Below are 12348 nucleotides of genomic sequence, written 5' to 3' on the forward strand. Positions count from 1 at the left end.
TTATATAGGATGCTGCCACAGCATGGCCTGACAAGCGGTGCATCTGTGCGCACCTGGGATCCGAACCCAGGCCACCAGCAGCGGAGCTCATGCACTTAACAGCTACGCCAGGGAGCTGGCCCCCTATAACGTGTGTTTTCTAAAAATAATAGGGAAATAACTTGAAGTAATGGCTAGCTTTGCTTGGTCTAATGTCTGCCTAAAATAAGAATCTAGGTCATTTCTTTTTTTTTTTTTTTTTTCTATTTTTTTTTTCCCCCTCAAAGCCCCAGTAGATAGTTGTACAGCCTTCTAGTTGCTGTATGTGGGACGCGGCCTCATCGTGGCCGGAGAAGCGGTGCGTCGGTGCCCGCCGGGATCCGAACCCGGGCCGCCAGCAGCGGAGCGCGCGCACTTAACCGCTAAGCCACGGGGCCGGCCCTAGGTCATTTCTAAGTAAAATAAAATACTGAAACATTCGTTACTGAACCTAAGTTTAAGTTGATATGTTTTTAGCATCTTGTTTTTGTATGGTATAGAGAAGCTAAAGATTCTTGGATCTGTTAGTAAACATGTCCTTTGCCACATTGAGAAATTGTACTATGAGGAATCACGTGCATCCAGCAATTGTGAAATTGTACAGACAGTCCCCGACCTACAGTGGTTTGACTTATGATTTTTTGACTTTATGTTGGTGTAAAAGTGATACAAATTCAGTAGAAACCACACTTTAAATTTTGAATTTTGATCTTTTCCTGGGCTAGCGACATGTAGTACTATGCTCTTGTGATGCTGGGCAGTGGCAGCCACAGCGGTAGTGAGCCACAGCTCCCAGTCAGCCATGAGATCAAGAAGGCAAACAACCAATACACTTACAACCATTCTGTACCCACACAACCATTCTGTTTTTCACTTTCAGTACAGTATACAATAAATTACATGAGATATTCAACACTTTATTATAAAATAGGCTTTGTGTTAGATGATTTTTGCCCAACTGCAGGCTAATGTAAGTGTTCTGAGCACATTCAAGGTAGGCTAGGCTAAGCTATGATGTTCAGTAGGTAGCACTTTTGACATACTGTATTTTCTTTTTTTTAATTTTATTTATTTATTTTTCCCCCAAAGCCCCATTAGATAGTTGTATGTCATAGCTGCACATCCTTCTAGTTGCTATATGTGGGGCGCGGCCTCAGCATGGTCAGACAAGCGGTGCGACGGTGCGCGCCTGGAATCCGAACCCGGGCCACCAGCAGCAGAGCGTGAGCACCTAACCGCTAAGCCACGGGGCCGGCCCTGACATACTGTATTTTCAACTGATGTTGGGTTTATTGAGATGTAACCAGATCGTAAGTTGAGGAAGATCTGTGTTCATAAATTTACTAATCTACTACAGAATACTGATATATGACAGACCACAATTGTTTACTTCCTAGTTTTCTCTGTAAAAGAAAGGTTATTAGTGGTTAAATTATAATCAGCATACGTAAATGAAACTATTAAAAACTGTAAGAATGAACAGCTTTGAATGCTAAGTATGCAAGGTATGAAGGATGTGTTTTTGTTCAGAGAAAAAAAGGAATCTTATTCTAAGGTAGACTTACTGGTTGTTCCAGAATGAGAAAGAGGAAAAATATAGGACAAAAAACTGAATAGATATAGAAAAACAGTTGTAGAAGGTTTGCAGAAAAGGAATTTTATGTGTGATCAAGTTGCTAAGATTGAATGGATTTATTTGTAAGTTGAAAAAACTGAACTTTAGTATTAAAAGTGTACTAATACAAAACATGAATGCCAAAGTTTTCTTGGATTATTTGTCTGCTCTTATTAAGAAATTATAAAAAGGTTTTTCTTTACCTATTAAGTAATCTGCCTGGGAAAACAAAGATTATGTGTCTTATCAAAATAATTTCCTGTGTTTCATGTTGTCTTTATCAGGTCTTTGATTATTTCAGAAAAGCTGAGTCTTCTCAATATTAGAAGTGCTAAGATTTGTTTTACAACTATGTAACTTTCTATATTTGCCTTTGAAATCTTTTAATTGTCAGTTTGTGTAAATGGATAGCTAAATGTTGTTTCACGGTGACCTGTGATCTTATTTAGTCAAGTGTTTAAATCTTCTGACATTTTTTTTTTTTTAAAGATTTTATTTATTTATTTTTTTCCCCCCAAAGCCCCAGTAGATAGTTGTATGTCATAGCTACACATCCTTCTAGTTGCTGTATGTGGGACGCGGCCTCAGCATGGCCGGAGAAGCCGTGCGTCGGTGCATGCCTGGAATCGGAACCTGGGCCGCCAACAGTGGAGCGCATGCACTTAACTGCTAAGCCACGGGGCCGGCCCTCTTTTGACATTTTGACAACTTCTCCAAATCAGATTCTAAATGGAATCTTTTTGACTACAAACTGACTTTGAGATATTCCAGAGGGTCCCTGGAAAATCTCAAAGGATTTGTCTCTCACCTTGTAAAAGAGAGATGTTAAACTAGTTAGGTTTATTTGGTATGTTAAATTACATGGGCAGCATTGTCAAATAAGAAATGATGACAAACCTTCTAAGGCTATATGTGTATGGATATATGTTACTAATATAGGTATTCCAGAAATGTATGAAGTTCATAGGAATTTGTCACTACTGTTGTTGTCCGGTTATTATGTTAAAATATTGTATGCCACAGAAATAACTAATTTTCTTTATCAAATAGACTCTCATCAGAACTTTACCCATGGCCGTTGTTAAGTCTTTGTCATTGACAGACAAGTTGTTTTACTCTCATTCTTCTCTGAAAGCATTTACAATCAGCTACAGGCAAGAATGTTCCATGATGGCATCAGTCACATAACTTTAACTATACCGGTGGACTGAGGAAAAATTTCCAGACTTAATGAAGAAGCTGATGGATTCATAAAACTGTTAACCCGAGATCAATCAAAACAACTAATTTTTATTTTGCTGGGAAAGATTTGCCCTCAGCTGACATCTGTTGCCAGTCTTGCTCTCTCTTTTTTTCTTCCCCTAAGCCCCAGTATATAGTTGTATATTCTAGTTGTAGATCCTTCTAGTTTTTCTATGTGAGTTGCTGCCACAGCATGGCTACTGACAGACGAGTGGTGTGGTTCTGCACCTGGGAATCGAACCTGGGTCGCTGAAGTGGAGTGCGCCAAACTTTTTAACCACAAGGCCATCTGGGCTGGCTCCGAACAAGAACTAATTACATGGGACTGAATGAATTGATGAGGATGATTATAATTTTTTTATGATTCTTTGAAACATTGCTGGTTCTTGAATGTTTTGTTTTCCAGATTTGAAGAACCCTTTTTGCTTTTCTCTTAAGCTCTCTATAGCTTAGAATAGTCTGGTAGATTATACCTTTGTGAACAAAGATGAAACAATTACTTTTTCTCCCTACCTGATCTTTCCAGAATTTGGAAACTCTTAGTACTTTTATTTTCATGACAATATAGTTATTTGCATAAGTTCAATAAGAACCTGTTTTTGTAACAGGATACAATTGGAAACATTGGTTATATTACCAAGGCTTTGTCTGGAATGTTATATTTGAGAATGATGTGCATAGAATCTGGTTTAAAGGACTAAGGTTGACTTCATGGAGCCGATGCTCTTGGAAAAGCTGGCCTGGTACCTGGCTTACAGGGTTTCTCAGCCTTATAGGTAAGTAAGGAAGGTCATTTCCTGGCAGGCCCGAGAACCTCAGGATATCTTGAGGACCTCAAGAAGAGAGGAATTCACTTGAATCTATGGGTATAGGAGGTGAAGTCTGGTGGCTAGTTCCTGGATTGGTTTCCTAGCTTCAAGAGGCTTTTAAAAGTCTAGTCTGAGATTACTTGTGAAAAGTTCTAGCAAAGCAAACTCAAAAAGAGCCTATATGGTCAGTCACGATTCTTGCTGCACTTATGTAAATAATCAGGACAAATATAATGAGACCAGAATTATTTTGTAAATAAGAATCAGAAAGTTGACCATAGAGAGAAATTTTTTTGTTTCAACGCAAAACTGTAGTGCACCCTTTTGGCTTTTGTCTTGCACATTTTGCTAGTCTTTATCACATTCTCAATTTTAGTTTCCTCTAATATCTGGCTATAACTCTCCAAACTAATGTTTCCAATTTTTTCCCCACACTTCTGACTTGGCACTGAGAACTAAAACTGCCTTTTTCCTGAAACCCTGCAAGCTGAAGTTAGATGACTTGATATAAACTTAAAAAAAAAATTACTACAGCAAATCATGTATGGCAACCTTTGTGCCTTCTGCTTTATGAACCACTCATAGAGTTCACCAGAACATCCAGTGCCATCATCAGAGACATTCAAACTGCAAACCAGGAAAATTCTTCAGATGCCACTGCCATCCTCACTCTGCCATCTAAAGATGCTTCAAGCTCAAGTCTAAAAATCTCAACTGGCTGCCCTCTGGACTGAGAAACTGGGTTTCTAACTATTAATTTTTGTTTTTCTTCTATTTTCATAGAAAATCCCTCATTAAATGCCTGACTACTGACACTATCGAGCAAATATCCTCTAACACCAAGCCCCAACAGAAGGTTCACTTAGTCCTTAATGAATAAGAAGAATGTCTCTTCTTTCCTTGAACAACACTGGGGACTGACAAAGATTCTTTGCTCCACCAAATTTTAGTCAGACTCCTGAACCTTCTTCCTAGGCCCATCTGTATACTTCCTTGAAAATGCAGGTTTATTAACAATCCTGCTAAGTCTTTTTTTTTTTAGCAAGAAGCCCCCACCCTCAATATCTGATCACCCTTGATATCTGATCGATTCCTCATCCTCCACCATTCCCTAGGTGATGTCTGATCACCCTGGCCTTTCTTCAGCAAGAATCCAGTTAGGTTTGTTTAGCCAGACTGTGACAAAAGTCACTGTTAAGTCTGTTTACCTGAGAACCCCCCTTACCCCTGTTGTTTCCTCTTAGTAGTTTTCCATTCACTCACCTTGGCTGACCACCCTGCTCCTTAACTATAAATTACCACTTACCCATGTAGCATTCGGAGTTGAGCCCGATGTCTTTCCCCCACTGCAAAATTTCGTCGCACTGGCCCCATCCCTGTGGAGATAACCTGCACCACCTTGAATAAAGTCTTGACTGTGTTTAAACAAGTGTCATTGAATTTTTTTTTTTTTTTTTTTTAACACAGGGAGTTTTTCTTAGATATTTGGTGTCATAGAGGTGAGATTTGCTAGAATGGCCCTGGCTCAGGGAAACATGTGGTGTGGGAAGAGAAAAGATAAAAGGGCAGAACCTTTGATTCCTGGGTGGCCACATGGTCACCTGTTACCACAGGAGCAGCAGTTGTGCTGCTCTCAGTTACCAAAGGTAAAAGTTACCAATGGAATTTAGAGATGGTTTGGTTTGGTTCAGTGCTTTGGTTCACTGGATGCATAAGGAAATGGAAACTAATAAGAAAGATGTGAAATGTTCAGTCCTTTGGTTATTGTTATCTGTAATAGCTAAAATGAAATTAAAAGAGAGTGCTGAGTTGGACCTTGATGCTAGCAGGCTCAGATTTCAGTGAGTCAGCTTAGGCCGCTAGCCTCAAACCTGCCCCCCAAGGGAAAAATTATGCAAGGACGACAGAAAGTACCTCTAAGACCTGGTCACCAAGAACGTAGTTGGTGTAGGGCAGGGCAAAACCAAGAAGCTGTGGAAACCAAGGAGTATAGTGAAGGAGTTGTTTCATTTTTTGGATCAGTAACATCGGCTTCCTGAAGAACTGTTACTAAAATGGGCTGTGAGAGTAACTAATTTAGGAGCAGTATCTGGTTTTAAATGCTGCAGTGGGGAAGAGCATGTTTGGGTTGATGCAAGATCCACAGCTCACCATGGAACAATCACAGATGGCTATATGTGATCCAGACACAAAGAAGGTTATTCCTGAGGGAACAGTCAGCCTGGTGGACTAGGTAAAAGTCACTGTAAAGTCTGTTTACCTGAGAAAGGGGACTGTGCACCTCTCCCTATGAATGCCAGGTGGAACACTCCTGATGAAGCAATGATGTGTTTCCTATGTAAGCCCTGGTTAATGGTGGATATTCACCTACTGAATATTGCTGTTACCCAGTTCATGGTAAATGCTGTGGTTAAGGGGGACTTTTACATGAACACTCCGTATGACCTTACTGCTGCAAAACCAAGGAGACAATTGGGAAAGCCTTCTATATTTGCTATCCCAATTTCCCCTCCTGAATTTTACAAACGCTAATAAAAACATGAGGTTAATTAACGAGAGAGTGAGGAAAGGCAAAGGAGAGGGTCAAGGGACTGGTCTTAACAAGGTGGAAATTTTTAAATGGTTATTAAGAAATAAGGTATGAATAAAACATATTACGAGGAGCAAAGAAAAGGAAGAATCACAGGACTTGACCCAGCATAATGGAAACCTTTAGATGGTTATTAAGAAATGGGATGGGGGCCGGCCCGGTGGTGCAAGTGGTGAGATGTGCGCTCCCCGCTGCGGCGGCCTGGGGTTCGCTGGTTCAGATCCTGGTTGCGCACTGACGCACTGCTTGTTGAGCCATGCTGTGGCGGCGTCCCGTGTAAAGTGGAGGAAGATGGGCATGGATGTTGGCCCAGGGCCAGTCTTCCTCAGCAAAAAAAGAGGAGGATTGGCAGAGGTTAGCTCAGGGCAGATCTTCCTCTCTCACACACAAAAAAAGTGGGATGAATAAAACAGACATTGATGGGATTAAAACAAAGGTGGTAATTCAGCACTACCCAAGGTTGGGCTGGCCAAAGGGACCTCCTTCTGGTCCCCCAACATTAAAGGGCCCCAAACAAGTCCCTTCTATTTACCCCAGTATGGAGAAATTTAAAAATCTGAAGGCAGAGAGCCAGCCTTCATGGCTTAGTGGTTAAAGTTTGGTGCGGCCCAGGTTTGGTTCCTGGGCAGGGAACCGCACCGCTTATCTGTCAGTAGCCGTGCTGTGGCGGCAGCTCATGTAGAAGAACTAGAAGGACCTACAACTAGAATATATGGCTGTGTACTGGGACTTTGGGGAGGGGGTAAGAAAAAAAAAAAGAGGAAGACTGGCAACAGATGTTAGCTCAAGGTGAATCTTTCCCAGCAAAAAAAAAAAAAACATCTGAAGGCACAGATTACAGTGAGAAATCCCTTGGGGCATTGGTTAAGCAGATTAAATGAGATAAAGACTGACAAAAGGGCCAGGGTCCCTTGGCTCAACCCCTAGGGAGGACCCAAAGCCTTTTGCACAAGAGCCGGTAAAATGGTCAGGAGGTGAACAGAAGTTCCCAGGACTCCTTGATGTGGGAGCCCTTTGCACTGTGGTACCAAAACCCATTGGTGAAGCCCTGATGCAATTGAGAGAACATAAAAATATAACGTTTGATAGGATCATGAAAGTTGGAATATTTCAACAGGCTTTATGTAAAGAGGTGTGTCTCCTTTACCTGCATGTTTTATGGGAATGGATGTTGTATCTGGCTGAGGAGCAATTCCCCTACCTAGTATTGTAAAACTAAAACCTGTTAATAAAGTATTAGTGGAGGCTATAGTTAGGAATGTAAGGTAAAAGTTTGTAGGAGAATTGGTACGTTTGAACAGGCTTTTACCTAACTGTATTATGGAGATGCACGTTTTATCTGACTGGGGAATGTTTCCTCTACCTAGTATAAAACAGAAGGCATGTGAATCCACCCTTCAAGCAATATTAATTGGATTTGCTAAAAGGGAACCAGTAAAATTGCCCAAGCCCACACAGTGTAGAATAGAAGTTGGAGTGCTGGTATGGACAAATTCTCTGTGATAGCCCTATGTGTACCGTGGTCTGGGCCTTAAGGCAAAAGCCAGCAACTACTACCAGGACTTTGGACTAGAGAATTTCCATTTGAAGGGCAGTTATTGTCTTGCTGTTGGACCTTAATTGAAACTGCCCCTATGACTAAGTCATAAAATAATCTTGAAACCTGAAATACTCGTGATGTCTTGTGTAATGTCAGATAAACACTCAAATGGGGAGGGCAGTGCCCAGAAGAGTTCCATAATAAAATGGAAATGGTTTGTACAGCATCATGCTGCCTGGAGGAGTGCAAGGAGGAGAAACTGGAGCAGGGAGCCTCTTTTCCTCTAGGACTGACTCTAGAGCTCTGTGAGGAGCTGCTGGTTTCTCTTGTCACTTGGGCAGGGTCCTGTGTACAGCTCTTAACAGACCAACAAAGAGCTGCTTGGTTTGTGGGTGGCACTTCCAAGGTGAACGGACAGCATCCTGTTTGGAAGGCCTGTACTCTGACTGATGAATATAAAGACAAATTAGCTTGGTGGGCTGAGTTGCATGCTGTTTTCTTAGCAATGATGGAAGAATTGAACAGTGGTATAAGTCCCTACGTTTGGGCTTTTACTGACTCATAAGCACTGGCCAATGGCCTGGCCATATGGTCAGGCAAAAGAGCAGTGGAAACCTCACCTATTAAAGGGATGCCCGGGGCCGGCCCCGTGGCTTAGTGGTTAAGTGCGCACGCTCTGCTGCTGGCGACCTGGGTTCGGATCCCGGGCGCACACCAATGCGCCACTTCTCCCGCCATGCTGAGGCCGAGTCCCACATACAGCAACTAGAAGGATGTGCAACTATGACATACAACTATTTACTGGTGCTTTGGGGGAAAAAATAAATAAATAAAATTTAAAAAAATTTAAAGGGATGCCCGTATGGGGCACCGTACTATGGAAATCACTGTGGGAATTTGAGGGGTGCATTAAAGTAGGACAGGTCAATGCCCATCAGAAGAACCCCCTTCCAAGTTTGGAAGGTGATTGGAATCAACAAACAAATATCCTGATGTGCTCTTTTGTGGTGGCCACCTGGGTCCGTGAAATGAGTGGATACAGGGGCACTGCAGCAATGCAGAGATGGGCTAAATCTGGACCTATTCCTTTTGCAACCTCTGAGGCACAAAGTGCCAGTAAGACTGTTCTGTCTGCAAGCAAAAGAGATAGAGACTGCAGATGACTTTCTGGCACATTCCCTGGTGGGAAGGCCCTGAGCAAAAGAGACAGAGACTGCAGATGGCTTTGTGGCACATTCGCTGGTGGGAAGGCCCTGAGCATAGCTGGCAAGTGAGACTGATGCTTGTAGCCCTGGGGGGCTGCAAATGGGTCCTGACAGGGATAAACACTGACTCTGGACCGAGCTTTGCTTATTTGATGGTAGATGCAAATGCTTGGAGTGCTATAGAAGAACTGGAACAGAAGATAATTGTATCAGTTTGGATGGCTGACGATCATTTCTTCAGACCAAGGAATACACTTGACAACCCATAATGTCCAAAATGGGCATAGAGATATCTTCCTCAGAGTACTAGTTTGATAGAGAACTGGAATGGGCAAGTAAAACATTGGTTGTCTAAAATGGGGGGAGTGATAAAGACGTGAAGGACTGGCTTACATACTTTAATGAGAGTGTGCTCACACTCAGCATGAGTTGGGGCTAAAGGAATGGCCCTACTAGACAGAGGCCTCTTTTTCTGGTGGATCTGGGGAAGAGGGGATGGGGAAGGATGCTGGAATGACTGTGCAGTTCTTATCAGGGGGAGGTGTATGCTGGTATAATGACTATACTTTTTTACTCATATCACCTCAGCTTTTTTTCCCTACTTGATACAGTGGTCATATGACCAGGGCTGCAAATACAAGTGTCAGAAACAAGCATGATTCCTAAGCAAGAAACTGTAATATATTTTTAAACTTTGGGCCAGAATTCCTAAGGGCATGAAGGGGTGGATTGTGCCTTCACCCCATCTGGCAAAATTGAAGTTAACAATGAATGCCGCTATATTGCCTGGTGGTAAAAATAACCTAGTAGTTCTGCACCTATGTAATCTTACCGTAACTGAACAGAGTGTCAGACTGAAGGTGAGGTACTTGCTATATTAGTATTGCTGTTTGCAGTCTAGACCAGCACAGTGGCCAAACCTGATGTCCCTTCCAAAGGTAGAAGAGTTTGGGTATAAATGGAGAGAAGGAGCAATAGTAGCTGAGGATAAAGGAATGAATAAGTGGGTTGTATAATGAGGGAAATCCAATATTAACACCCCAAAAGAGGCTCAGAGTAAGAGATGATACCATCTCTTAACTCAGTTATACCAGATGACTGAAAAGGTGAAACTGTGTGTTTGCTTAGACCAGTCCAGCTTTTGGAACCTGACAGGATTGAATGGAAGCCTGCAAACCTGAGTGGCCTTGTCCTGGAAGGCATTTTTCATATCAGATGATGATGTACTGGACTTATTACTAATGACCGAATGGAGATTCTAATAATGTGCCAGTATCTTTTGAGTTGTGTATCATTTTGCTGTAAGGGGTCTGTGGCCAGAGACCAAGGAGGTGGGCTGTGAAATAATAGAAAATATATATATTGGACTCTGCCCCTGGTTCCTGGCACAGAGCTCCTGGAACCCTACTTATTTCCTAAGTGATAAGAGCACTAGGACTGGGCCGGCCCCGTGGCCGTTAAGTGTGCGCGCTCCGCTGCTGGCAGCCCGGGTTTGGATCCCGGGTGCGCACTGACGCACCACTTCACCGGCTATGCTGAGGCCGCGTCCCACATACAGCAACTAGAAGGATGTGCAACTGTGACATACAACTGTCTACTGGGGCTTTGGGGGCGGGGAGAAGAAGACTAGGAGCTCTTTTGTTCTAATATTTGGTCTTTACTCTGATTTCTGACACAGAGCTTCTAAATCGCTTTGAATTTTCTGGGTGATAGGAGTGTCTTTTGATCTAAAGAGGCGACTGACTCTTGGTGGTCGCCTGGATAGCTTCAGGATGGGGGCTGGTGACCAGAAAGCACAAGCCGTTATTAGAAGTTGGATCTTTCAGCCCCCCCCCATCCTCCTGGAAGGGGAGAGGGGCTGGAGATTGAGTTAACAATTGATTGTGCCTGTGTGAAGAAGCCTCTATAAAAATCCCGAAAGTTTGAGTTTGGAGAGCTTCTGGGTTGGTGAACACATCTATGCACTGGGGGGTGGGGCACCCCAACTCTGCGGGGGTGGAAGCTCCTGCACTGGACCCTTCCAGGTCTCACCCTATATATCTCTTCATCTGGCTGTTCATCTGTGTCCTTTATCATATCTTTTATTATATAATAAACCAGTAAATGTAAGTAAGTATTTCCCTGAGTTCTGTGAGCTATGGCAAGTGATTAAATCCGAGGAGGGGGTAGTGGGAACCTCTGATCTGTAGCCAAGTCGGACAGAAGTTGTGGGTAACAGGGAGATCTACTACTTAGGATTGGTGTCTGAAGTGGGGGGGCAGTCTTGAGGGACTGAACCCTCAACTTGTGGGGTCTGCACTAACTCCAGGTAGTGTCAGAATTGAATTGAATTGTAGGACACTCAGCTGGTGTTGGAGAACTGGTTGGTGTGGGGAAAAAACGCACACATCTAGTGTCAGGAGTATTGTGTGTGTGAGTCAAGATAGAAACAGAATTTTCCATGGACAGCAACCTATTTAGATAGTGTCTTGGTGCTTTTTTATATCTGAAACTCTTTCAAATTTTATTTGATTGTTCAAAACTTGACTGGATCCTCCATGGGTGCAGAGCTCTGTATATCCCATTGTTCTGATTTTACACTAACACACACACAGACACACAGATGCAGAAGAATTGGAGGACCAGATATATTAGTCAACTTCTTGTTTTGCTAAGTAAGGGCATTAGAACCTCTCTCCTCCAATTATTTGTTGGCATGGTCATTTCATGATATCACCAAAAGATTAGGAATACATAATTTTAGAGTTAAGGACAATACTGTAGATTAATAAATTTAGCTTTATGGAAAACTTGTAACCTTGTCCTTATGATTTTCATTTTGTGCTGGTGAAAACTTCATCATGGATCAATATTTGGGAACCACTGCTGGACTAGATTAATTGGATTTCATGTATAGTTACTTTAGTTTCTTAGTTCCTGCTGTTCTCATTATATAGTAAATGTTTAAGATTTGTTTGCATTTGTTCCTTTAGAATAGTTGTGAACAGATTAGTTCTTTGACATACAAAGAGGACATTAACTTCTACTGAATAACTCTAAATTTCCAAATTTACACCTGATTTGAGCCTCAGCCTCTTTTAGCTGTTGTTCTGTATAAGCAATGTTTTCACTGTTGGTTAATAGGTAGAGTCAGCCTTGACCCCTTCATAGGTCCTGAGCTCACTACCAGTAAATTGTGTGATGTCAAGCAAAAACTGAATAGCTTTGCCTATACTTCAAATTTTCTTCCTAAAGGGGCAGTTTGTAGTATCCTTGCTTTCTATATTTGTAGTGATACTGATCAGGATTGAGATACTCTTTGGAAAACATTCTTAGGTTTTAGAAGGGTG

The 12348-nt window shown here is 42.2% G+C and overlaps 1 protein-coding gene across 10 annotated transcripts in view; it reads left to right on the top strand.

The window, feature by feature from the left end:
- Positions 1-12348, top strand: part of LRIG2 (leucine rich repeats and immunoglobulin like domains 2) — a 60961-nt gene that overhangs the window by 8668 nt on the left and 39945 nt on the right. The window lies entirely within an intron of this gene.

This window comes from Diceros bicornis, chromosome 4 (genome assembly GCF_020826845.1).
Source record: "Diceros bicornis minor isolate mBicDic1 chromosome 4, mDicBic1.mat.cur, whole genome shotgun sequence".
NCBI classification, from domain to species: Eukaryota; Metazoa; Chordata; class Mammalia; order Perissodactyla; family Rhinocerotidae; genus Diceros; species Diceros bicornis.